Below are 27909 nucleotides of genomic sequence, written 5' to 3'. Positions count from 1 at the left end.
ATTATTATTATTATTATTATTATTATTATTATTATTATTATCATCGGTGGTTTCATGTTATTATTTGATTCGTATTTCCGTAATATATATTTTTATAGTATCCACTAAGTATAAAATAGCCACCGGAGCAGCCCAGTCGGCTAAGGCGCTTGCCTATCGATCCAAAGTTGCGCTCGGGCGCGAGTTCGATTCCCTCTTCGGCTGATTACCTGGTTCGATTTTTTCCCGAGGTTTTCCCCAACCGTAAGGCGAATGTCATGTAATCTTTGGCGAATCTCCGACCTCATCTCGTCAAATACCATTTCGCTATCATCAATCCCATCGATGCAAAATAACCTAGTAGTTGATACAATGCCATTAAATAACCAAGTAAAAAAAGTATAAAATACAATTTAAAATCATATAGGGCTCATGGAACCCCGGAACATACTTTGAGAAATGCTGCCCTATGGCAATTCAGCAATTGTCCAGACTGAACGAAGATTGGCCTAGTGTGTACTTACGTCGCCATCGCCATCAGAGATAATAGTGATAGTGGTAACCACGATTAGAGTATCCAGTATTATAAACAGTAAAGACCCCTGCAATGACATAGGATAATGTTTTCAGCACATGTAATATGCTGCCGTGCCACATGCTGCAACTGTCGTGCCGGTCCGAGCAGACCTAAGAGGCGTGGTTATAAGCACTAGGGAGCTCGTGGTTCAGGACGTGAGACACGGGCAGTACCTACATTTCAAATGGCTCAACTAACCTTACGATATCAGTTTTAAAGTCCATACTGATAATTCAAGACAAGATAGCCTGGGAAAAATATTTTAATAGTACGAGTAATTTCCACTCTGCGTATATGATTTCTTAGTTTATTTCTATGTAATATTGTAACTTTATATTCTCTTCATGAATACCACATGATTAGGCCACAAGCTTGTTCTTTCTCCAATCATTTACTGGTTAATCGAGCGCTTATTTTGAATCTGCATAAAATATTATGTACGAAAAAAAAAAACGAATTTGTGCCTATTTGAATGTAAAAAGTTTTCGGTTTATTGTGGCATATTTTAAAGCGTTATTAGTTCTTACTTATTGAAGTGCGAACCCCATACATGTTCTCCAATACGGCCAAAACCCTACCACGAATTAGTCTATTTGTTCACACCTCTTGGAATCATTTGCGGCTTCAGACATCTTGTTAGAATAAGAATGCATTTTTTACCTTTTTTTTTTTCAAGAAATATATATATTTTTTCTTAATCGTTTTCGTTACTCATCATCCTATACTGTAAGAAATACCTCGCATCTGGAATTCGTTACCTAATGACGTCAGAGACTGCCGGACTTTATCATAATTCAAAATTAAATTGGAAACTAATCCTGCGTATGATGCAGTCATCACCAAGTAACCTAACTAGAGCTTAGTACTGTTCCACGGGGGCCCAAGTACAGTATTGCATAGGGGCCCATAAATTCTCTCGGCGGCCCTGCTTGTTAATATCAACTTTACAGAATGTGTGTTGATAGTTAAGTGCTGACCTAACTGCCTTTCTCCTCTGATTCTAATGGAGAAAATGCGTTTTCTGGTATTCATATTTTTCAATGATACATCGTCTCTTCGTAATAACAAATGTTACCCTTTACATAGCTTAGATCAATGTTATTGCTAACATTATAAAACAAGCAACGCCGGTCTATTGAGAAATTGGAGTTTATGTAAATATTTTCAAGTGAACTTCACCAAGCAAAGGTGTACATCACAGAAAGACTGCAATATATCTCTTCGGATGTGATTACATCTGTACATGCTTTTAACAGCTGGTATTGACAACTTAAAGAAAAAATTCTCCAGTTTTTCATAGAAAAAAATAAATAAAAAAAAAACAGTTCTTGGCTGACGTAATTGTTTCTTCTACTTCTTTCCTGGTTATAGAAGATGGGGGTTGCATCGTTTCTCTCTTGGGTAGTTGATGTAACTTTTCTCTATGCTGGTAATTCAGGACCAACAAGACGAAGACCACGGCCATAGGAAGAAGAATAAAGAAAGGTAAGCTTGCGAATTCTGAATGACGCAGTAGAACAAGTGAACAGCTTCAAATACTTGAGGTGCACCATAAGCAGTAACATGAGCTGCTGCCAGGAAGAGAAGAAAATCACCATGGAAGTGCCAGGCAGTTGTTTGTTATGAAAATTAAAGCAGCTTCCAAAAACGTCTCTCACATACACTTTCAAGATCTCGTGGCGTTTGAAATATCCATTTCCGACCACTACCCTTCTAGAGCATAAAGTCCCTACACTTATCTGTAGATGGATTCACTTTCTGCTAGAGCCTATTTGGGGGAACGCTAAAGGTGACTATGACCAGGGGCTGTCCTCAAGGTGGCGTTCTTTCCCCTGGCTTTAGTATTGCGAGATTTTTGAAGTATGAAAACATGAATAAAAATTACAAATCCCAACAGATGCTTCTAATTCCTTAAAAAGATGTTAAATATTATTTTGTTGCTCTGTGTGTTAAATTCATGTATCTACACACATATTTATCAAAAGTTTCATGATCCCATGCAGATAAACACAAGTTTGTTATTGTGTATGAATGAATGAATGAATGAATGAATGAATAAAATGAAGAATTCAGAAAAAAAATGTCATTAAGTCCAAATTTATCGATTTTCTGTTTTTGATCTCATTTGATACCTCAGGTTTTTCAGAACATTTCAAAGAATGATGAATACTGAGATAGTGAGTCCTACAACTCTTCTGTTGCTAGTATACTAAAAAAAGATCCATTTCATTTACTTGGATTGTCTCTAAAAAGAAATATCCCAACAGATTCTTCTAATTTCTTTAAAAAGCGATAATTTCTTGTATCTGCACACATGTCTGTCAAAGGTTTCATGGTTCCATGCAGAGAAACATAAGTTTATTAGTGTATATCTACAAGTGGAGAAATATGATCATCTCTGCTAGGTCTAGGAAAAATGTTTCAGGAATATTGAGCTTAAGCTTATTCTTGGACTGCCACTACTTCTTTTGTAGCAAGCGTCGTAATATTGCTATTGTAATATGGTGAATAATATGATTACGTAGGTAGGCAATGCTCTCCAGACCGTAACAAGGTACCCAGGAAATATAGGGTTTATGCCTGAGACAGTGGACAGACATTAAACATCATCATGTTGTTGCAATGCCAAATTTTAGATCATAGAATATTATTATTATTATTATTATTATTATTATTATTATTATTATTGTTGTTGTTGTTACACATTTATTGAAGTGGGTGTAACTGTAGAATTGAAGCTCTGTTAATAATGCACATACACTGTCAAAAACTTGCATTTTCAATTCAGTTTAAAGTGCACATTCGCTATAATCAGTATGATCTTGTATAAGATCTTTAAAAGAATAAAAAAACCAAACCAAAATAGTTCTTACTATACAAATGTTAGTATATTTTACTAGTATTTAACAATTTCACATACGTAATATTACAAAAAATCTAGTACTTAATTATTGTTCTGTTGAGAGGGATGAATATGTTCCTTTTTAAAGGGTATAATAATTTTATTTTAGGGCGGAAAGCTGTAGATTATTTCTGTAATAGTTTTCATGGATAAATACGCAGAGAATCCAGATATTATTTGATAAACATTATATTTCGTTTTATATAGGCCTATTAATAGTAAAAATAATGGAATATAACAATGATTAATATTTATTTTGTAATTTACGATTATATAATAATAAAAATAATAATAATAATAATAATAATAATAATAATATTGATGATTATGTTTTATTGATTCGTATTTTCGTGACTTTATATACCTGCATTTTGCAGTGATCTCCAAATTTGAAATGCTGTTTAAAAAACAATTTACAATTCACAGAATTCCAAACTTTCAGAAGTGCTGCATTACACGATTTATTTATATATATATTGATAAGAAAGGATGGTCATAAAACAATGTAATGTATCAAAACCATAAAGCCACTTTGTTCTCGGTAATTTTTAAACTGCGTCACGCGTTTGGTAGTGTTTTTAATGTGTCAGTCCAGTCGAGGCTTAATTATCAGCCCCCAATATGCTACACATTTATTCCTAGAGTCGCTATTGGTGCTACAAAACTTAAATGTTTTTATTCCCTACTTATTGTTGCAAGCAACAAGCAAGAATCATAATGTAACTTAGAAAGCTTACCTTGGTGGGAAGAGGTTCATCCTGGTTGTCCCATGGAAATCGAACCGAATTCTTCAATACATATACTCTCCATAAAGCGCTATCTTTGCTTGCTTTAACTGAAACAAAAAATCATAATGGCGGTCCAATACGTCATTTGCATTGTTGAAGACGCATTGTTACGTATTGAGCGATGAATGTGAATTCCATAGAGAATGAAAAAATGGAACTTCCATCAGTCACGTAGAAGCTGTAGCTGTAGATAAGAAAATTGATAGTACTTGGATTAAGAACTTTCGACTTGATTTTAAATGTAGTCAACCGGCCACAAGAGAATGTACATATTCTCGTTTTCATATTTTATATTTAAAAGGATTATTTTAAGTTTTCTGAAGAAATTGATATAACGTACATTTTATGATGCAGTTGTGTATTTCATTCCTGTTAGTTGATTTTTATCAGTATAAACCACAAATTTTTACTTTTTCCGAGGATATTAATTTCAAAACTCTTTTGCTTAGAGATCCTCTTCCTCTTCTTTTATTAATTTTGTAGCTGAAACTTCATTGTATACTATGTTGGCTGTGTTTTCATAATACAGTTGTTAGGAGATGAACCTTAATTTTGCGACTGTGCATTTAAAAAAATATCGTTCTCATGTGTTCATTTGTGTATTTGGTTTTTAAAAATTACATTTCTCCCATTTTCTCTGGAACAAGTGAAAGTAGACAGTTGAAATTTCACAATTTTTTTTATAATACTAGCCTACATTATGTTAGCTATGTGGTAATTAACGTACTGATTGAAAATATAAATTAGAAACTTCTGTAGGAGTCAAAACGTTTTCAAATAATAATACAATAGAAATAGGTTAATTCGACATTGGATAATTGGAATAAATATATTTCCCTAGTAATTACTCTTAAAACTAGGAATAAATGTGTAGCATATTGGGGGCTGATAATTAAGCCTCGACTGGACTGACACATTTAAAAACTAATGTTGATAATTGATATTGCATTCCAATTTTCGAAGCTTCTTTTCAAAATTCACTAATTTCAACTAAAATAATTTTCATTCAGGAATCCTAGAGGATGTTGATGAAATGGCAGTATTTTTTTTATTCTACCTATAAAACGTTGTAGCCTACTTTAGTACAGTAGCTAATTCATTTTATTTTATAACAAAACAAAATAATGTAATTTTTATGTTGTACTAGCTGAAAGCACCCAGCATTGCCCGAATTATTCTTTCTGTTTCTATTTTTAATTAAAATGGTTTTTAGAATTTTCAGAAATCTTGGAAACTCGACTATACACAACCAAAAAGAATTTTTTCTAAGCTTTTCTTGTCCATAAAGATGAATCTTTACATAGCATCATTTACATTAACTAATACACTTCTTAGCCAAATGTTTGCCAGTGTTAACTCAATTTGAAACAGTTATAGATCAGGCACCGAAAAAAAAACATTTTATTGTGTTCCTTACGTTCAATTGGTTTTTAATTAATTTATATATTTATTTTATTTATTTATTTTTGTTTATTTATTTAATTTGGTATAGTTAACGTCAACAGGCCTTCTCTTCCACACCACCAGAAGTACAAATAAAATAATAGAGAAAACTCAAACTATAAACAAATTAAAACCAAACGAAAATATATGTAAAGGCTACAGTTACACAAACTTTAATGGGACAAGGTAGTCTAGCCTGTGTTTTCATAGTGCACAATGCTGATTTTAAGTGGTTATTTCTCCAAAAGTATAAAAGTTATTTTCAAATTTTTACATGTTACTCTGCATGCATTTAGGATTATATTGGTGGTTAGTTTGTTATATTAACTGCTGTAATTGAGTTTTAAAAAAATGTATTCAAATGAAAGAAGAAAGAAAAAAAACTGTTAAATTCAAGCACCTTTCTCTTGAAAACTTATTAACCCTAGGATACATGGCCTCTTGGACATACATCAATGCATAACGGGGGCCTCAAAGGCCCCCATTATAAATTCAATGGATATTCTTATCTTTTAAGTTCAATTTCAATGTTGTGGTATTTTTATTCAGTTATTTATTCAATATAGTGCTATAATAGAATAATTATACACTATGTATATGTTTTCAGCAGCTAAATATGATAAAAATGTCTCTATATGCACAAGTTCTGAAATTATAGTTCCATTATATAAAGTGGTCCTGCGCTGTGTTGTCGTGGTCTAAGGCATCCTGCTTAGGACTCGTGTTACGAAATGCGCACTGGTTCGATTCCTCATGAGGGAAGAAATTTTCTCTTTAAATTTCGGCCAGTGTATGGGACCGATGCCCACTCATAATTGTGATGCACTTGGGGAGCTATGATAGGTAGCGAAATTCAGTTATGAAAGTCAGCTGTAACGGCTGGGGGAATCATCGTGCTAACCCCTTGATACTGCCATTCTGGTTGGATGATCGTCCACCTCTTCTTCGGTATATGGACGTGAGTTCAGCAACCTGCTGGTCGGTCATGGTCCTTCATGGACTGTCGTGCCTCGGATTATTATTATTATTATTATATAAAGTTAAGCCCAATGCCCTTTTACTGAAAACAGTCTTCCCAAACAAGAACACTTTGCTCATTCCACACATTCTTAGAACATTTTGAACAACACTGAGCAATTTTTCTTTCTAAGTCACGTAGGCACAAAAAGCATCTTCTTTTTGGCATTATTCTTAGATGAAATCCATATCCACCTCCTGGGGCCGTTTGACTCCACACCGGGCAAATGCTTGAAGGACATTCATGTTCAAGTTTGGATTGTTGACTGTGTGCTTCATATGTGGTCTTATAAGTTCAAGGTTGTAACATCGCGCCAAGTTTGTTTCTTATGGCTGCTAAACGTCGTCCTTCCAGATTTGTACAGTATACAATAGGCTACAATATTAGTTGTGATGAAGTAACTCCATCCATGCTTCGGTATTGACGAATATTCCTCTTACGACACCTGGAGAAATTTTTGTAATATTATGAGTAGCACCCGGTTAGAAGGTGGTAGTGATTTACTCCACTGAGTTCCATCACTTCTGATCAGAATGTTCGCAGGCAGGGAGTATTTTCTGTATGATTGATGTCAGATGCTTCATCACTACTTATGTACCAGTACTATGTATTCTGAACTATCTGATAAAGACCTGTATTCAGGTTCATTCTTTGAAGCTTTGCTAGATTCATCCAATCATTCAGAAATTGAGGTTGAAAAATTAGAATTATTTGTGTTTATTGTAGTACTTGAAGTAGGCCTTTCTTTAGAAACACTAGTTGATGCCACACTCTATACAAAAGAATAAAACTTTCTAAGTTTAGAAATAAGTGTGTAAATAGAAGTAAGAATAAATATTTGCATGATTTCTATTTTTTTTCTCTCTATGAAGCCGGGAGGGGAACACCGCGAACTGAGGCCTATTGTGCACCCCGGAATGAGTTGCAGCCCAATGACCGCACCCACGCCGAACCAACCTAAGCCCTAACACTCTAACGACCTGTCCCATCATCCCTCTAAGTCCGTGTACCATACCACCACAACAGCCTCCACCACATTCCTCCCTCAAACGGTCTGAAGTGTACGCCACCCCTCCCGTCGGGAGGGGAGTGGGTTCCTTTGCTGGGTCACCAAATACCATGCTTTGAGATATCCATGAAGGCCGGCCGAGAGCGTCAGGAGTATCGAAGGGCCGCCGCAGGCTTGATCTGAAGTCCAAGAAAGACAACCAGAATGATAAGGAAAGGATGATGAGGAGGGGGAAAGGAAGTGGCGAGAATGAGTGGAGTTCCATACGCCTGATAAAGTTACCTGAGTGAGGGAAAACCCCCAAAAAACCTCACACAGGCAACTCGTCTCAAGGGGGGAATCGAACCCCGGCCCGATGGGTTCGGGAGTGAACACATTACCACAAGAGTACAGCGATGGATATTATTTCTATTAGTAAGACACAAAAAAAAAATTAGAATAATAAAAATACTTGCATTTCACAGCACTTAGAACTGCAACTTACTCTGCCAATGTTAAATCCAAAAATGGTTATAAAATTTAAATGCTGCAACAATCCACTAGGATACAAATGTCAGAAGTGTCAACATTCACATATTACAGTAAAACATAAAATTTTATGGCTGTATAATGAATAAAGCAGGACAGACCTGAGAGGCCCCCGCTGTGCATTATACGTGTAGCATTAACAAAAATTAATTTTAAACAGTTTGTTTTAATGTATCTCCTTAAATGATCCTACAACATGTTCTTAGATATATTTTAGAAAATCACATGAAGTTTGGTGCAATTTCATAATATTTTAACACTTGTAAGAGAGTAATAAAATTGATGAAAGGTCTCAAAGACCCCCGCCATGCATCCTAGGGTTAATGTACATGGCTAAAATTTTTCATACGTATTTGCAATATACTTATCTAAGTTCACTAGCAAAATTATAGATCTAGCTCGATTTTATCAATATAAAAAAATGTTATACTTTTATAAAAATTCTACCGAGAAAAACCTGAAATTTTCAACACAAAAATACATCTAAATCATGTAATACATATTACATCAATGTAAAAGTGGTACCATTACGTCATTATATGATGTACAATGAGTGTGTAAAATTTCAGCTCTGTCACACTAATAGTTTCTGCGATATAGGTGCATATATACATAAAAATGTTATTTTAAAAAAATGCATTTAAAATTAACATTACTTACTTACTGACACTAATTATAATATTACCATTACATTTATGTCTGCATCATTACTGTTATTTACAACACTATCACTACTGGTATTTACATCCTGTACATCCATCATGTGAGTTTTCTCTTGGAGGAACTGGACACTGAAGGACAGAGTTCTTTCTCTCCATGTGAATTAGCACATGTGAGTTTGGAGGTTATGTTCATTATTCTTCTTAGTGTACTCTTTACCACGAAATTTACGTTTCTTACAATGGCTATTGCCTCTACTCTTTTTAAACACTTATTGTTATTAAAATCACGAATTAAATAATACAATGACACTGGAGTTATTTACTTCAAAATGTAAACACAAGAAATCATTACATTAATTTCAAGCCAATGAGCTCTGTACTAAACTGAAGGCACTACTGGACCACCGCAAGGCTCTTTGCTGTCTGAAAGTGTGACTGTTGGTGAGGATATTACTCTCTTTTTCTAACTAATGTGTTTCAATGAGTCTTTCGCGAGGTTCATGTTGCACATGCGCAGTAAGCAATAAAAATACCGTTATGTGTACGATAGCATTCACTGCAAGAAAGACAAGGACAACATTATGTTACAAAGAGATAGCAATACACTTAGGCCCTCAGCATTCGCATAACGCTTTTAAAGCATTGAGTTGTGCCTCCAGTTTAGTATAGGGCTCACTATTTCAAGTAGAGCAACAGGGCTGGCAATAGCTGTGCTACAAAGAAACGAACTTTCCAGAAAATTCTATCATAGCAAGCATAGAAATTCTCAGTCCAGTGAAGAGGCGTGGTACTACTGATTTAAAGGGGCGCCCTCTTCCATTAAAAACTGTTTTTTGTAGGTTAGACACATCACAACATTATAAAACTATATATATTCTTGATCAGGATGATTCAGAGAATTTATTTTCGTTAAAAAAAAAACAATTTTTTATGATTCCGAGTACCTTTTCCCCTTAAATGAGTCAGCATTATCTTGAAGTTCAGCAAAATAAAAACATACTCCTCGGTACCTATATGCCCACTAAGCGGTCACTCAATATTGTATACATCTTACATTTTATCTCCGTCGGTCTGCGACCGCTAACTCTCTTTGTCTTCCATGTGCACAGTACATTATTCGTGACCAACCGCATTGCATTGAAACACTTAATAGCACAGTCTATGTAATACATACAGTCACGAAGCTCAATACGTAAGGAATATGCATCCAATGACCGTTGAACTTTAGTTGCTAGCCATTAGGATCGCTACTATCGCCTCATTACAAACAATGCGAAACAGTACCAGCACAGTCTATTGTTTCTAGTACTCTCAGTTGCTAACTGCTTGGAGTGCTGTATCGCGAGAAATGCAAAAAATCACCTCAAGCTTCATGACTGTGTGATATCAGACTGTGCTAGTAGCTAACCACCTCGAGTCAGCATTCAATCTGCAAAAAATTCTGAGAGGGCTGTATTGAACATAGCTAGTGTGGCTTAAGATTTCTATGAACAATTCAGTTCCACATTAATTTTTTTTTCCATTTCCTTTTCGTTGTTTTCCCATTCCTTCTCTCTTAATTTAGGATTACCATAACAGGATTAACACTTGTCTAGCATATTACATTAGTCCCATCCACTAGTATTAACCAGTAGCCAAAAACCAAATATAAATTTTAATGCATCTGATATTATTCTAGTTTTCCTCAGCTTGGCCTCGACAGTACGCAGACACTTAACATCTCGAATGATTCAGAAGTAGGGCCTACCTTCTGGAACTATGGAACGAGCCATGTCCCCGAAAACTGAAGACTGCTTAATCTCCCAGATCACCTGCTTATCCAAACAATTAGATACTAGCTACAAGACGCGAAGGACTTAGCACAGTAGACAACCCTTCAAGTTGCGAGAACATGATCTTAAGAATGGAAAATATACAGCAATTCGTTCTTAAATGTTTGATAAATTAAGTCTCAGTACATGATTGGAAGCCCGAAATTTTTGTTTGGATATGTAACGTACAGTATATCTCATAGATGTCCAATTCTAACTTGCACGAGGTAACCCCTGATGTAAGAAACTCACGGCGAATATTATTTAAGGTCGTTTTTTCTATTTTATATGGAAAGTTATTGACCTTAGCAGAGCATGCTTGACGTGCAATATCTCCTGATTCTATAGGCGTTTGAACACCCATGGTATATCTACTGAGTCGTTATCCTCAGAAGCCAAAAAGCCATAATTAAGGTATTTTAACTTATTAAGTTAACTTAATCATACTTCTGAAGAAACTAATATTTTTATTCTCTTGTTTCAATGACGTCTGCTAATTAGTGAGTGTTTCTGCTTCTTTCATCCTGTTACATTGTGTGAAGTTTAAACTCTAAATTGAAAACTATTACTGAGATTTTATCTGAATGTTGTTGTTGTTTTCTAATGCCAGGCATTTGACAATAAAGTCATTTGACATCTTGCACTCCAATATTTTTCAAAGATATTGTCCTGGTTAGCCACTGACGCACAGATTTTGAGATGTTTTGAATCCATTTCTTGATTTGAGTTGCACAATGGACAGTTAGGAGACTGATATATTCCAATTCTATGCAGATGCTTGGCCAAACAGTCATGGCCTGTTGCCAATCTAAATGCAGCTACAGACGATTTGTGTGGTAAATCGGGAATCAACTGTGGATTATGATGCAGAGAGTTCCATTTTTTCCCTTGAGATTGTGTTATCAAATTTTGTTTGTTGAAGTCTAAGTATGTAATTTAATAAATCTTTTCACAGAGGAATACGTAGATTTAGTAACAGGTCTGTAAGTAGCAGTGCTGCCCTTCTTAGCTAAAGCATCCGCATTCTCGTTTCCCAGGATTCCACAATGGGATGGTATCCATTGGAATTACTTACTTACTTACAAATGGCTTTTAAGGAACCCGAAGGTTCATTGCCGCCCTCACATAAGCCCGCCATCGGTCCCTATCCTGTGCAAGATTAAGCCAGTCTCTATCATCATACCCCACCTCCCTCAAATCCATTTTAATATTATCCTCCCATCTACGTCTCGGCCTCCCTAAAGGTCTTTTTCCCTCTGGTCTCCCAACTAACACTCTATATGCATTTCTGGATTCGCCCATACGTGCTACATGCCCTGCCCATCTCAAACGTCTGGATTTCAAGTTCCTAATTATGTCAGGTGAAGAATACAATGCGTGCAGTTCTGTGTTGTGTAACTTTCTCCATTCTCCTGTAACTTCATCCCGCTTAGCCCCAAATATTTTCCTAAGCACCTTATTCTCAAACACCCTTAACCTATGTTCCTCTCTCAGAGTGAGAGTCCAAGTTTCACAGCCATATAGAAGAACCGGATTGGAATACAATTCTTTTATTGAGTGTTATTAGCTGAGAGAGCATTTTATTTATTTCTGCTATTTGAGATGAAGGTGTGTGTCTAGAGACTATTGATAGAATAGCTGCTTTGGAGTCTGACCATATAACAGCATTTTTAAATTTATTGATGTGGCATAGAAGATTCCTGAGACTTTCACTTATTGCACTGATTTCTCCATCAAAACTTGTTGTTCCATATCCAAGAGATCTATAAAGTGAGAAGAGACAGCACGTAACACCTGCACCTGCACCTTGTTCCCTGGAGATCAAGGATCCATCGGTGTATAAATGAAGCCAATTTTTTGGAAGGTACCTAATATTAATTCTCTCTAAAGACAATTGTTTCATTATTTTAGTGTTTACTTCTGATTTCAGTATTTCTTCTGATAAGTGTTAAAGGCTTTGATTTAATTTGTAAGTTTTCTTTTAAATTCGGGACTTTGATTTTCTGTTTCAATTCTTGAACCATGGATATGAACCTTTTTTGAGCTTTTAATCTATGGAGAGGACTGTATGAATGCCAATTGTTTCCAGTAATCTGATAAGTTTTTCATATTGAATCAGTGCTTTTTCTTCTATTATCATTTTGATGCTGTTAATATTAGTGAGGAATCTCATAGAATATATTGAAGTTGTTTTGATTCCACCAGTGATGAGCCTGAGAGCTTGGTTTTGAACACGTTCTATTTCATTTATGAAAGGTGAAGTAATTAAAATTTCTCCGCAGTACATCAGCACTGGCTGTATAAACATTTTGTATGTAGTGTTCAAAGTATTTCTAGAGCAACCCCATTTCTTTCCTGCTAGTCTTTTCAGAAGGGAGAATCTTTTACGAGCTTTTTCAGAAATATATTTCAAATGGTTGTTCCATGTTAACTTACTGTCGAAAATAACTCCAAGCTATTTGGATCCATAGTCCTAGGGAGGTGTTGGCCATTGTATTGGATATTGAATTCTCTTTCTTTTTTACCAAGTGAAAATATTTGGTAGTTACTTTTGCCTAAATTGAGTGTCATCAAATTTGATGTATTCCATTCATGTACATCTGAATGTTGTTGTTGTTTTCTAATGCCAGGCATTTGACAATAAAGTCATTTGACCTCTTGCACTTCAATATTTTTCAAAGATATTATCATGACCATGAGTAATGTTATACAGAGTGAAAGGATTTCGGTGACAGTCCTTTGAGATACGAATCCTGAGCATAGTGTAACTGGAAAAATTCTATGCCACATTATTCCTTTACGCTTACTTTTCCGAGCAATAATAATTTCATATGATTATTTTTTTATTCCATTAACTTTTAAACACATTTATCATTTTGTAAACACGTCTACAATACACTTTTTAGTGGCCACAAATAATTTTGCATAATGTTTTTTGTTACATTTACGGTTTAAGAGTAAGTATTTACTACTTAATCACAAATGTCTTTTAAGGAACCCGGAGGTTCATTGCCACCCTCACATGCCAATTGTTTCCTAGTAATCTGATAAGTTTTTCATATTGAATCAGTGCTTTTTCTTCTATTATCATTTTGATGCTGTTAATATTAGTGAGGAATCTCATAGAATCTATTGGAGTTGTTTTGATTCCACCAGTGACGAGCCTGAGAGCTTGGTTTTGAACACGTTCTATTTCGTTTATGAAAGGTGAAATATTCAGATTTTGAAAACAATAGATGATGTAGCTAAGTTAGCTTAATATCTATAGAATTTTACACATTTTTCAATTATTTTAAACCTCTTTTAAGCATATTATGAGCATTAATAGTAGATCTTTTACTATTTACTACCAAAATGTGAGAGGTCTCAACACAAAGACAACTGATTTATATTTAAATAGTCTTTTAATTTCACATAAAATTATAGTATTGACTGAAACATGGCTACATCATGAGGTATATAACACAGACTTGTTTAATTCTAATTATAATGTTTATCGTTGTGATAGACAGAACAGAAGAGGTGGTGAAGTCCTCATTGTGATTTCGTCGGACGTAGCCTCAAAAAGTGTCAATTTACCATTTGGTGATATTGAAGCATTATGTATTCAAACAATTATTCATGGCCAGGTATATATTATTATTGGAGTATATTTTCCGCCTGGCTCAAAGTTAGAAAATTATTTGTCATTTTATAGGGTTTTTGAAAATAATACAAATCTCCAAAATAAGCATTTATTAATCGCAGGGGACTTCAATTTGCCTCTAATTACAGGCACAAATTATAATCTTTTATGTGCTGGACCTTGTTACAGAGCTTTGTCACATTTCCTTTCTATGCATGACTTAGAATCTATAAATAATATTTTAAATTCTAATGGAAAAACGCTTGACTTGATTCTTACTAATTTCCATAGAATTGCCTGTGTATTACAAGATGATTCTCCTCTTATATTTGTTGATACTTATCACCCTGCCTTAAATGTTAATATACCATTAAAGAGACAAAAATAGTTTGTTAAACAGAGTTATACTCATGTGTATAATTTCCAGAAAGCTCACTTCCTAGAATTGTATAAATTGTTTTCCAATGTTAACTGGCAATTGTTATCACAGTTTACTGATATTGATGTTGCTACGGATTACTTTTACTCAGTACTATATTCTGTAATGGATTCTACAGTTCCAAAGAAAAGAGTTTCAGCTAAAAAGAAATATCCATCCTGGTTTACAAAAGAAATTATAAATAATCTCAAGTTGAAAAAATATTTCAGGAGAAGGATGCATTTATCTCAGTATAATAAAGAACAATTTAAACAAATTAGAAAGAGAGTTAAAACTATGATAAATGCGTATCATAGTTATGTTATTGAGATAGATAATATTTTTAAAAACGACTCTAAAGTATTTTGGAACTATATACAAAATAGGAGAACTAGCAAAAATATCACAGCAAAGTTAATGACTAGGCAAGATCACATTTTTGATAGTAATGATTCTATTTCGGAAGCGTTTGCTGATTACTTTAGTTCGGTTTACTCTGTAAACATATCACATAACCTTCAAAAAGAAAATACGGTAATACCGGATTATATTAATTATCCATTAACAACTGAGCCTACAACTAGACAAGAATATTTGACTGCTATAAAAAAATTAAAGCCTAAAAAATCTTGTGGCCCAGATGATTTACCTCCTTATGTATTGAAAGTTTGTTTCGAAGTACTTATATATCCTTTATGTTTGTTGTATAATTTAATTTTAAAAACAAAAACTTTTCCGAAAATGTGGAAATTAACAAAGGTTTGCCCTGTGTTTAAATCTGGTGATAATAGTAGAATTGAAAATTATAGACCCATTGCAATAGTTTGTGCCCCGTCCAAGGTATTTGAGCAGATTCTATATACACGAATTTTTCAACATGTTTATAGTGCAATTGATATAAATCAGCATGGATTTTACACCCATAGGTCTACCACAACAAATCTAATTAATTTTACACAAAAGGCATTTAATACATTACATAATCGCAGAAATTTAGATGTGATATAAGTTACCTTGATTTTTCCAAAGTGTTTGATAAAATTGACCATAAAATTTTAATTAATAAACTTTCAAGTTTTGGATTATCTTATTCATATTTACAGTTAATAACGTCATATCTTACAAACAGGCAGCAGTATGTTTCATTCAATCAAGTAAAATCAAAACCATTCACAGTAACTTCAGGTGTACCCCAAGGATCTAATCTTGGTCCCTTGCTCTTTTTACTTTATATCAATGACTTACCTAAACAGATTTTGCACACTAAATGTTTACTATATGCTGATGATGTTAAATTGTATAAAGTCATTGACAAACAACAAGACGTTTTTGATCTACAGCATGATTTGGACAGACTATATAGATGGAGTATCGATAATTTTCTTCTGTTAAATCTTAATAAATGTTGCTTTAAGACATATTCTAAAAATAAGACAGTTCCTCAAAATTCGTATGAAATTAATGGTGTGAAGTTACCTAGAGTAGAATCATTTAAGGATTTGGGTATTTATTTTACACCCAACTTATGTTTTAAAATGCACTTAAATCACGTGGTAATTGATGCATATAGAAAATTAGGATTTATAATCAGAAATACAAAAGAATTAAAAAATATAAATACTATTGATACTCTCTATAAAACTGTGGTTAGAAGTAAGCTAAAGTATGCATCTGTAATATGGTCACCCCAGTTCCAGTCCCATCAGATGCAAATAGAAAGGATATAGAAAAGATTTTTACGTTATTTATTTTTTAAAAAAACATCACGTGTCGTCTTATGACAAGCAAATTTCATATAATCAGTTACTTTTTGAATTTAATTATAAAACTTTAAAATCTCGACGATTAATAAATAGCCAAATTTTACTCTATAAGACTGTTAATGGTATATTGAATAACTGTGATTTTCTTAAATTCCTTCAGTTCAATGTAAAAAGAACAGAATTACGTCATAGGCAACCTTTTATTATTCCTATTCCTAGAACTGTTTTCTTCAAGAACTCTGCATTGTTTGTTATGTGTAATACTTACAACTCTCTGTCTTTAAACTGTGATTCTCAATTGGATTTCAGTTTAACAATTGAAAAATTTCATACAGTATTAAAAAGCGTTGTATTGTATTGTATTTCATACAGTATTAAAAAGCATTGTATTTCCTTAGATATTTAAATTATGAAGAAGTGTATTATAATGTTTTTACTCAAGTTTTTAAATAATTTTGCATAATTATATTGACATTTGGCACTATATTAACTGTAATATTATATTCTAGCATCTATTACCATTATATATTTTCTTTCTTTCGTTTGTGTTGTTTTGTTTTGTTGTTTTTTTCTCTTATTATGTATTTTGTGTATATATCTGTGTAAGCCACCTGTAATTGGAAGGCTGCTTCTGTTAGTGGTGGATTTAAAATAAAATAAATAAAAATAAAATAAGCTCGCCATCAGTCCCAATCCTGAGCAAGATTAATCCAGCCTCTGCCATCATATCCCACCTCCCTCAAATCCATTTTAATATTATCCTCTCATCTACGTCTCGGCCTCCTCAAAGGTCTTCTTCTCCCCAGCCTCCCAACTAACACTCTATATGCATTTCTGGATTGACCCATGCGTGCTACATGCCCTATTCATCTCAAACATCTGCATTCAATATTCCTCATTATATCAGATGAAGAATACAATGCGTGCAGTTCTACGTTGTGTAACTGTCTCCAGTCTGCTGGAACTTCATCCTTCTTAGCCTCAAATATTTTCCTAAACCTCTGTTCCTCTCTCAAAGTGAGAGTCCACGTTTCACAACCACAGAACAACCGGTAATATAACTGTTTTATAAATTCTAATATTCTGCTCTTTTGAGAGCAAACTGGATGACAAAACTTTTCAACCGAGTAATAACAGGCATTTCCCATTTTATTCTGCGTATAATTCCCTTCCAAATGTAATTTATATTTTGTTAGGATATTTGAACTTATCCACCTTTTCAAAGGATAAATTTCCAGTTTTTATATTTCCATTTCATACTATGTTCTGTTACAAGACATAACCATATATTTCGTACTTGCTTCAAGTAAAATTCCCACGTTTTCCCTAATCGCTTGTGGATTTTCTCCTAAAATATTGTCATCCGCATAGACAAGCAGCTGATATAATCCGTTCAAATCCAAACCCTGTCTGTTATCCTGGACTTTCCTAATGGCATATTCTAGAGATGTGGTCGTCAGGACTGACTGAAATGGATTACGGGTAAACAGTGCATGGCAAAACGCACTCTCGTGAGGGAGGAAGCATACCCGCCAGTAGCATTGGATGCACACTGGTGCTGCAAGGAACCTGCGGGTAAGAGACGCTAGCCCTAGAGTGCAGTGTTCTGATGACCACTGTTCTGGAGAAAAGTTAAAACATAAAGGTGATAGTGCATTTCCTTGCTTTAGCCCGCAATGAATTGGAAAAGCATCAGATAGAAACTGATCTATATGGACTCTGCTGTACATTTCACTGAGGCATATTTTAATTAATTGAACTAGTTTCTTCAGATTACCAAATTCAATAAGATTATATAAAACTTCTCTCTTAACCTAGTCACATACCTTTTTGAAATCTATGAATCCAAGGCTTATGTCGTGGTTTCGTAACAAGCTGCTTATTTACGGTGGTGGGTTGTTAGTTCATCGCCCAACCCCCAAGCTGGAGGACCACCCCTTATCCGTTGTCCGCGACTGTTTACTCAATATATTCACACCTATCATCCATACATGGAGGCTGTCTCCTCTATCCGCAACCTGAGGACGCGCCATGCTGTGGTGATAGGGACCCACCATACCTGGAAGCATTTCAATACTTTCATTAATATTAAATCAGTTTAAGTAATAGGTATTTTGCAACATTGTTACAAGATGCATGTCTCACCTTAAGCCTGAGCACCGTAGGTACAGGTTATAAGGGCAGTCTCCTCGTGACTGCCATCTGTGCTCCAGGGAAGTGTTTCATCTGTTGACAAGTGCTTCAGAATTCACTGCGAATTTTTTATAGAAACAAAATTTATTTCTTACTAAATAAAAAGAAAGGACGCAAAATGAAAAAAGAAGATTCTATTCCTTTTGTCTTAAGGACTTAGTGTGTCAAGTTACTGTTATTGAACACCTTGCATTATTTTTATTTTTATTTTATTGGGTTATTTTATGACGCTGTATCAACATCTCCGGTTATTTAGCGTCTGAATGAAATGAAGGTGATAATGCCAGTGAAATGATTCCGGGGTCCGGCAACGAAAGTTACCCAGCATTTGCTCGTATTGGGTTGAGGGAAAACCCCGGAAAAAACCTCAACTGGTAACTTGCCCCAACCGGGATTCGAACCCGGGCCACCTGGTTTCACGGCCAGACGCGCTGACCATTATTCCACAGGTGTGGATCCTTGCATTCTGTATGAATTTTCGTACCACCATTCACAGTTGAGATGCAGCTCTTTGCTTGTTTCATTCTCTACGAACTGAAACAACCCAGAACTCACCACGAGGAGGTGGCTGCATGTCGAGTTCCGCCCTGCCCATCCCAACCTCCCTACCATTATGGGCAAGTACATCCATTATTCATTCTTTGTTATTTTCAATCATTGTTCATACTCTGTGACATGAATCAACATTTAGGTTTGCATGTCATATCTCTTTTGTTTCAATTTGTAAAAGTCACATTATTAAAATACTCCAATACAATATAATCAGTCACTGTATGTTTGTGCAACGAAAAATATGAAGAAATACTTGATGTCATTCTTTTTGTCTCTCATTTTTTTCTTTTTGTAGAACCGTTCATATAAATGTATATATGATAGGTAAAGTGTAAGATAACTTTCGGTACGATGAATAATATTTTTTCATACGAATTTAATAACTTTTATTTCTTGTTTCTCTATTTTGTGGTTTTCTCTCTTTCCTCCATTTTCTCTCTATCTTTTTATATTTACTGAAGTTTTTCTCTTTCTACTCTTGAAATACTCTACATAAATAACATTTGGATTGGAAATTGTGAAGAATATATGGAAACAAACATGTCAATATTTCTTGCAGTGTAGGCTTTCACGGCCGGAGTCTATAGATGTAGATTCATTTTCCGGGCTGAGAGGCCGTGGTCAATATTTCTACCCATTTTTTCCATATCAATAACTGCGGGGTTGGGCAGATAAAACAGGCCCACCTCTTCTCATTCGATTTGAAACAAAATTTTTTTCAAAGGAATGGAATAAAATGTCCTGTGCTAACCTTCGTAATAGATGTTGAAAGTGCCCTCCACCAACATCTAGACCAGGGGTTGTCAGCACAGAGCACGCTGGGGCTAGCCTCTCTTACCCGCGGAAAACGCAGTGCACTATAGTGCTCTCATAGCTGCTAGCGGGTATGCTATCTCTCCCTGTTACACGATGGTGCACATGGGATGGCACCGCGTATCCATTGCACATTTTAGCGAGTGCTGACGACCACTGATCTAGACACTTCTGTGCACATCTTAACAGGTTCATATAAACACGTGTTAATTTCTCACGGATGATAGTGCAGATGCTATTCCTGATGTTACCTTTCAGTTCATCAATAATACATGGATTCTGCTCGCTTTCTGTCTGAACACTTCAACTTACGGCATGAATTCAGGAAATGATGACTAGGAGTCCTCGAAAGTCCACCACGAAATTGGCTCAACACTTACGGACGTGTGTTGAAGGCTTTGAAATTCAAACCATACCGAGTGACAGCTATACAACTGAAGGAGGTCAATAAGAATAAATGTTTAAATTTCTACTGCTGGTTGTTGAATATGATTACGGATAGTGATTTGGACCCGCTGTTGTTTATCATGATTGATGAGGCTTGGTTTCTTCTATCGGGATATGTAAACTCTCAAAACAGGTACTGGGCGACAGAAAATTCTAACCTAGTGTACGAACAACCCCTATGCAACCAAAAGATAGGTGTGTGGTGCACTATGACTGCAACATGCATTATCTGTCCAATATTCTTCGACACTACAGTCAACAAGGATGTAGACTTGACTTTCTTGGATGAATTCTATTCCCAACTAAAGAAGAGGAGCGTAATTACTGCTTCTTTCAACAAGATGGAGCAACATCTGACACATCTGAGAGGTCACTTACGCGTATTCATCACATGTTCACCGAAAAGCGGACTGTGAGCAAAGGCTTGTGGCTACCACGGTCACTAGATTTGTCAACATGTAACTTTTATTTAGGGGAGAGGGGGTACTTGAAGGGGAAAGTGTATGTCTCAACTACATGGGCTTGGCCAGTGGATAGGGAGAAATGAAGCACGTAGCTAGACACATATTTGGAAAATGGCAACTGATATCAATCTCGTTATTGTTACAAAACAGGAAGTATGACTCCTGTTCAACATATAAATACTTTTGTTTAAATTTTCCTGACAGGGAAGAATGGGAGAGAGGTCACCTTAACCAATTTCCATGTCGTAGTCTGGTGTGCTTCATGGATGGCTCTAGAACTGACAGCGATGCTGGAGCAGGGATTTATGACATAAGACCCAGAGCTAGAATATCTATCACCGTTGGTCAATATACTACGGTTTTGCAAGCTGATGTGTTTATTATATTAGCTTGCGCTCAGGAAAATCTAAATAGATCATGTCAAGGCCTGAATATCATTATTTGCTCTGATAGACTACACAGGATATGCTAAGTGTGCACAGAGTTTTTCTCCAGGCTGGTTGAAGAATGCAGAACTAGTCTGGAAAATATCTATCAAAATGTCCCAGGACACAGTGGAATGTATGACAATAACAAGCCGCCTATTGGCCAATCAAGGAACTTCCTTCCAATGCTATGGCCCTGAACCCTGTGTTGGCATCTCTAAGTATATAATCATATAGGTTCTAAAGAAGAGCCTGATGAAAAGTTTAGAATCTAAACCTGAATCAACTGAACAATCCTGCCACTGGAAAGGATAATTTTTAAGATGGTTAACTGGAATTTTGACTGGACACTGCCATCTACATATATTGTCACCTACATATATTGAGCCTTAATGATGACTCAACTTGTAGGAAATGTAGGATGGATGCTGAGTTATCACTTGACATTTTGCTAGATTGCTCAGATCTAAACCCATCAGGCACCGTTGTCTCGGGAAACAAACATTGTCTTCTGAGGAAATTAATCCCAGCAGCATAGCAAAGCTGGTAATGCATTGCAGTCTCCTGGGCTGATCTCCAGTGTATGGGGTGCACAAAGGGCCATTTGTGCCCAAGTATTATAGCAGTAATCTACACCCTTAATTTAGAACTATATTAAGAAGAAGATTATATCCCGTTCAGCTATTGCGCACACCATTTCCAATTCCATTTGCTGCTTGTTTTTGAGTAATTTCTTTCCTCGGTATAATTGTCTTGACCATCTGAATTCTGAAGATTTGCCAAAATATATATTTCCCTTAATATGGTGGTGGTTATTACATTTATATAATAAATCACCGTACATATTTTTTCGTCTGCCCTAGAGATGTACATTTCTACTGACCATTTTTTTTTACATTTCAAACATGATGTTTTCGTTTCCTTTGAAGTAAGCTTTACGTTATTTAATGTTCTCTAGCATTGTCTTAATACTTTATATTGTCCCTTTTCACATCACCATTGTTCTTATTACTGATCCATTACTCATAATAATATCAGGAGTTATTTTCAGTCTTTTATATTGAGGTACTGAAGATGTTTCTCCACGCAGTCAGTTCTCACTATTTGCCAATATGAATAAGGCGACTGTGTCTCTTCTTGTCTTACGACTATCTTTCAACCAGAGTTCACTTGCCCTCTATGTTTAGTTACATTTTCGTTGCACATTATTGCATTTTATTTCAACTTCGGTTTTGTTACACGTTTAATTAAATCTTGCGAGTTTTCTATTACAGCAGGAGTCGTAACTTTCAAGTGCAAACATAAAAATTCGAACGATTCTTCAGTGTTGGATGTTCTAACTTTCTTGAATGATCAAATTTTCAAAAATGAATATTCTGAAGTCTATTTTTGTTATGCATTACCTAAAATTTCTACATTGTTGTAGCATAAAGGGTTATTGAATATTGCATACAATAGTTAAATGTATTGTCATTTTAGAAATTAAGATTTTACCCTTCATCTTGGTGTTGGAATATCAAAGTAAGTTTCCATTGTCTTGGTTATAAGTCAAGAAATTATTAACTGTTTAATATTTCAATGTTGTATGTATTGCGAAGTGTATGTCTCTGTTGGGTACAATTTCAGTTCTGTTTCCTATTTTAATTTCCGTTTTTTTTAGTTGGTTATTTAACGATGCTGTATCAACTACTAGGTTATTTAGCATCGATGAGATTGGTGATAGCGAGATGAGGCTGAGGATTCGCCATAGATTACCTAGCATTCATCTTAATATTGGGGAAATCCTCGGAATAAACCCAACCAAGTAATCGGCCCAAGTGGGGATCGAACCCGCACCCAAGCACAACTTCAGACCTGCAGGCAAGCGCCTTAACAGACTGAGCCACGCCGGTGGCTGAATTTTCATTATTACGTCCTCATATATTTCTCCAGTAAAATAAATGCTCTGGAGTACAAGATTATTAAATGTGTATATATGTAATAATATCACAGTTACACATCCAGTAAAAGCAGTCTGCACTTCTGTCCACTCAGTAACCACTGTAGTGAAGTAAGCTTCCACTGAAAGAACTTAGAACAGATGTAGCTCACCTTTGCTGCCACAACTTAAAATATTTACAGTTTTAATAGAGGAAATGTGTAGTGGAATAAAAATATCTGTTAAAGATACAATTATTGTTAAGATTCTAATTTATCTTTAAATCAACAAAGTGATTGTGTAAGGATACATTACCGGATTACATATAATATAGTGACTAGGAATTATGTGGCAATAAAATTTTCGAGAAAATAATACTAAGAGATTATCAAGGAAGTACAGTAATTTAGAGTGTAGCTAAATAAAAATTATAAATATTAATGAACAGAAGCATGTGGAATTGAGGGTAATTCTACCTACAGAACTACGACATCACGAGAAGGCAATAGCAGAATGCAGTTAATTCTCGGTTAGCAATATGCGATGTTCACAACAGTGATTCAGACAGCAGAGAACTTCTATAACACTATAATATGCAAAGTATTTAATGTTACCTGGAAAATGAAATTATGATTTAACAACACTGAAACATTATACTAATTTTATAATATTATAAAACTATTTTATCTTCTTGTATTTAAGGTGCGATTAAGATTACCACTGTAGCTGTAGATTTAATTTTTCTAGACTTTGTCTTAAATAAATTGGTCTTTTCAAAATCATTTTACACACATATGCACTCATGTGGGTCTAATGGACGCGAATAGGGAACTGTGTTTCTGGACAGCAGACAAGAATATATTCAACTGTTCTAATGTAATGTCAATGCTGATTATATCAGCCTCTTATCTGCCCAAGCCATCTAGTATGTTATTTTATTTATTCAGAAAGTCCATTTTCAATCTTGCGTACACTACTTTTAACACTTGAATATAAGTAACTGATTAACTAGCGGACTTACTCGTGTTAATTATGTAAGTCTGTGTGGCATACAGCTGTTTCGGTGCTTCATCACACCATCCTCACAGCCTACTAGATCTCGGCGTCATCTCGAACTTCTCTGCCTGTTGTGTGGGTGCGTTTGATTGTTGAAAGGTGTTGAAAAGTGGAGTCCAATAGTGAAACTGATCTGTGTGTTGAGAATTTGATTGGGGTGTGTTTTAGTGTGTTTGTATATTTCGTATTGTTCTAGTGTGTTGAGTTTTTGGTTCTTGGGTTGTATGTGTAGGATTTCCATGTCCGCATTTATGTTATTATGTGTATGGTTAGCATTAGTTATGTGATCGGCGTATGTAGATGTATTGTGACCTCTGGTTATTGCTTTAATGTGTTCTTTGTAGCGTGTTTGGAATGATCTGCCTGTCTGTTCAATGTAGAACTTGTCGCAACTATTACATGTGAGTTTGTATACACCTGTGTGGTCGTATTTATTTGTTTGTGTTTTTTGTGTGTTGAGATGTCTTTGTAGTGTGTTTTCTGTTCTGTATGCTATGTTGTATTTCTGCTTTCTGAATGAAGATGCGATCTTATGTGTGCTTTTGTTTTCATATGTTAGTGTGATGTATTTCTTGTGTTCTTGTGTTTGTGTTGTGTTTTGCGTGTTTTTGTGTTTATTAAGTTTTTATTTTGTCTTTCTTATGATGTTGTCTATTATGTTTGGATTATAACCATTTTCTTGTGCTATGTATTTGATTGTGTTCACTTCTTCATTGTAGTGTTGTTGGCTCATGGGTATGTTGAGTAATCTGTGTACCATTGTCCTGAATGCAGCATGTTTGTGTTGTATAGGGTGGTTAGATGTGTTGTGTATGTGTGTGTGGTGGTGGTTGGTTTCCTGTATATTTTGAAGGTGTGTTTGTTATGGTGATGTCTAGGAAATTTATGGAGTAGTTATCATGTTCCAGTGTGTATTGAAGTTTTGGGTGTGATTTGTTTATGTATTGGTGTAGTTTGTGTATTTGTCTTTTGTTTCCTTTGTATAGTATGAGTATGTCGTCTACGTATCTGTGCCAGTATATTATGTTGTCTGCATATTTGTTGTGTTCATTGTTGAGTATGTATGTTTGTTCTATGTTGTGTAAAAATATCTCTGCTAGTATGCTAGATATGGGTGATCCCATTGGCAATCCTTCTGTTTGGGTGTAGTATTTGTTGTTGTGTGTGAAATAGTTTTGCTTTGTTACGATGTCTGTGATTTGGATGATTTCTTCGATGTATACTTGTGGTGTGTTGTTGTCTATGAGCATTTGTTTTAGTACCGGTATCTGTAATGTGCCTTGTATTGGTATGTTAGTGTATAAGTTAGTGATATCGAAAGATGCTAGTGTTGCACTGTGTGGTATGTGTTGTTATTTTGTTTTGTTGACTAGGTCTATAGTGTTCTTTATTGTTGTCTGTTTTCTGAATTTTATGTTGTTTCTGATGATTTTGTCTATGTGTGTGGCTAGTTTGTGTGCTGGTGCCTGTTTGTAGTTGATTAGGAGTCTGATAAGTATGCTTTGTGTATTTTGGGTAGTGCATTGAGTTTAGGTGCTGCTTGTTTTTATTGGTTTGAGTTGTTGTTTCATGTTGTGCGGTATTACGTGTTTGCTTTTGTTGATTGTGCTTTTTACTGTGTTGTGGTATTGTGTGGTGGAATCTTTTTCGAGTTCTGTGATGTTGTTTTGTTTAAAGTATGTTTCTATTTTGTTGTGTAGGTCTTGTTTATTTAGTATTACTGTGCAATTGCCTTTGTCTGCCTTCCAAAGCACTAACATACCAATACAAGACACATTACAGATACCGGTACTAAAACAAATGCTCATAGACAACAACACACCACAAGAATACATCGAAGAAATCATCCAAATCACAGACATCGTAACAAAGCAAAACTATTTCACACACAACAACAAATACTACACCCAAACAGAAGGATTGCCAATGGGATCACCCATATCTAGCATACTAGCAGAGATATTTTTACACAACATAGAACAAACATACATACTCAACAATGAACACAACAAATATGCAGACAACATAATATATTGGCACAGATACGTAGATGACATACTCATACTATACAAAGGAAACAAAAGACAAATACACAAACTACACCAATACATAAACAAATTACACCCAAAACTTCAATACACACTGGAACTTGATAACTACTCCATAAATTTCCTAGACATCACCATAACAAACACATCTTCAAAATATACAGAAAACCAGCCACCACCACCACCACCACACATATACAACACATCTAACCACCCCATACAACTCAAACATGCTGCATTCAGGACAATGGTACACAGATTACTCAACATACCCATGAGCCAACAACACTACAATGAAGAAGTGAACATAATCAAATACATAGCACAAGAAAACGGTTACAATCCAAACATAATAGACAACATCATAAGAAAGACAAAACAAAAACAAAAACATGCAAAACACAACACAAACACAAGAACACAAGAAATACATCACACTAACATATGAAAACAAAAGCACACATAAGACCGCATCTTCATTCAGAAAGCAGAAATACAACATAGCATACAGAACAGAAAACACACTACAAAGACATCTCAACACACAAAAAACACAAACAAATAAACACGACCACACAGGTGTATACAAACTCACATGTAATAGTTGCGACAAGTTCTACATTGGACAGACAAGCAGATCATTCCAAATATGCTACAAAGAACACATTAAAGCAATAACCATAGGATACAATACATATACATAACCAATGCTAACCATTCATACAATAACATAAATGTGGACATGGAAATCCTACACTTATAACGCAAGAACCAAAAACTCAACACACTAGAACAATACGAAATATATAAATACACTAAAACACACCCCAATCAAATTCTCAACACACAGATCAACTTCAGTACACACACACTATTGGACTCCACTTTTCAACACCTTTCAACAATCAAACGCACCCACACAACAAGCAGAGAAGTTCGAGAAGACGCCGAGATCTAGTAGGCTCTGAGAATGGTGTGATGAAGCACCGAAACAGCTGTAAGCCGCACAGACTTACATAATTAACACGAGTAAGTCCGCTAGTTAATAAATTACTTTTATTCCGTAAGTTTTAGACGTATAATGAAATGCTCATTACAACAAAAATCAATATTTTGTGTACAATATAAATTTGGTATGGGTAATGTTATGTAACCCATGTATGGTGGGTCCCTATCACCACGGCATGGCGCGTCCTCAGGTTGCGGATAGAGGAGACGGCCTCCAGATATGGAGGGTAGCTGCGAATATATTGAATAAGCAGTCGTGGACAGCCGATAAGGGGTGGTCCTCCAGCTTGGGGGTTGGGCGAAGGGCTAACAACCCATCACCGTAAAAAACAGCTTGTTACGAATTCCTACAGTAAGCCTCGGAATAGGACTGATTCTCTGGCACGACCACAGCAAAGGAATAAGGTTTTGAGATTTGGCACTTGGAACGTAACTAGTCTTTATAGAACAGGAGGGGTAACA

At 35.2% G+C, this 27909-nt stretch overlaps 2 long non-coding RNA genes across 2 annotated transcripts in view; both read right to left on the bottom strand.

The window, feature by feature from the left end:
• LOC138704908 (uncharacterized) overlaps positions 1-27909 on the bottom strand; it is a 399392-nt gene that overhangs the window by 229469 nt on the left and 142014 nt on the right. The gene's annotated exons all lie outside the window — the stretch shown is intronic.
• Positions 4202-21470, bottom strand: LOC138704909 (uncharacterized). Its single transcript, XR_011333472.1, has 3 exons — positions 18669-21470; positions 18350-18582; positions 4202-4293 (listed from the first exon to the last, which is right to left on the bottom strand). It is a non-coding gene; the product is annotated as an uncharacterized lncRNA (long non-coding RNA).

Source organism: Periplaneta americana, chromosome 8 (genome assembly GCF_040183065.1).
Source record: "Periplaneta americana isolate PAMFEO1 chromosome 8, P.americana_PAMFEO1_priV1, whole genome shotgun sequence".
Lineage (NCBI taxonomy): Eukaryota > Metazoa > Arthropoda > Insecta > Blattodea > Blattidae > Periplaneta > Periplaneta americana.
Note: the sequence above shows the minus strand (reverse complement) of the source record. Positions and strands in the feature narration are given on the sequence as shown.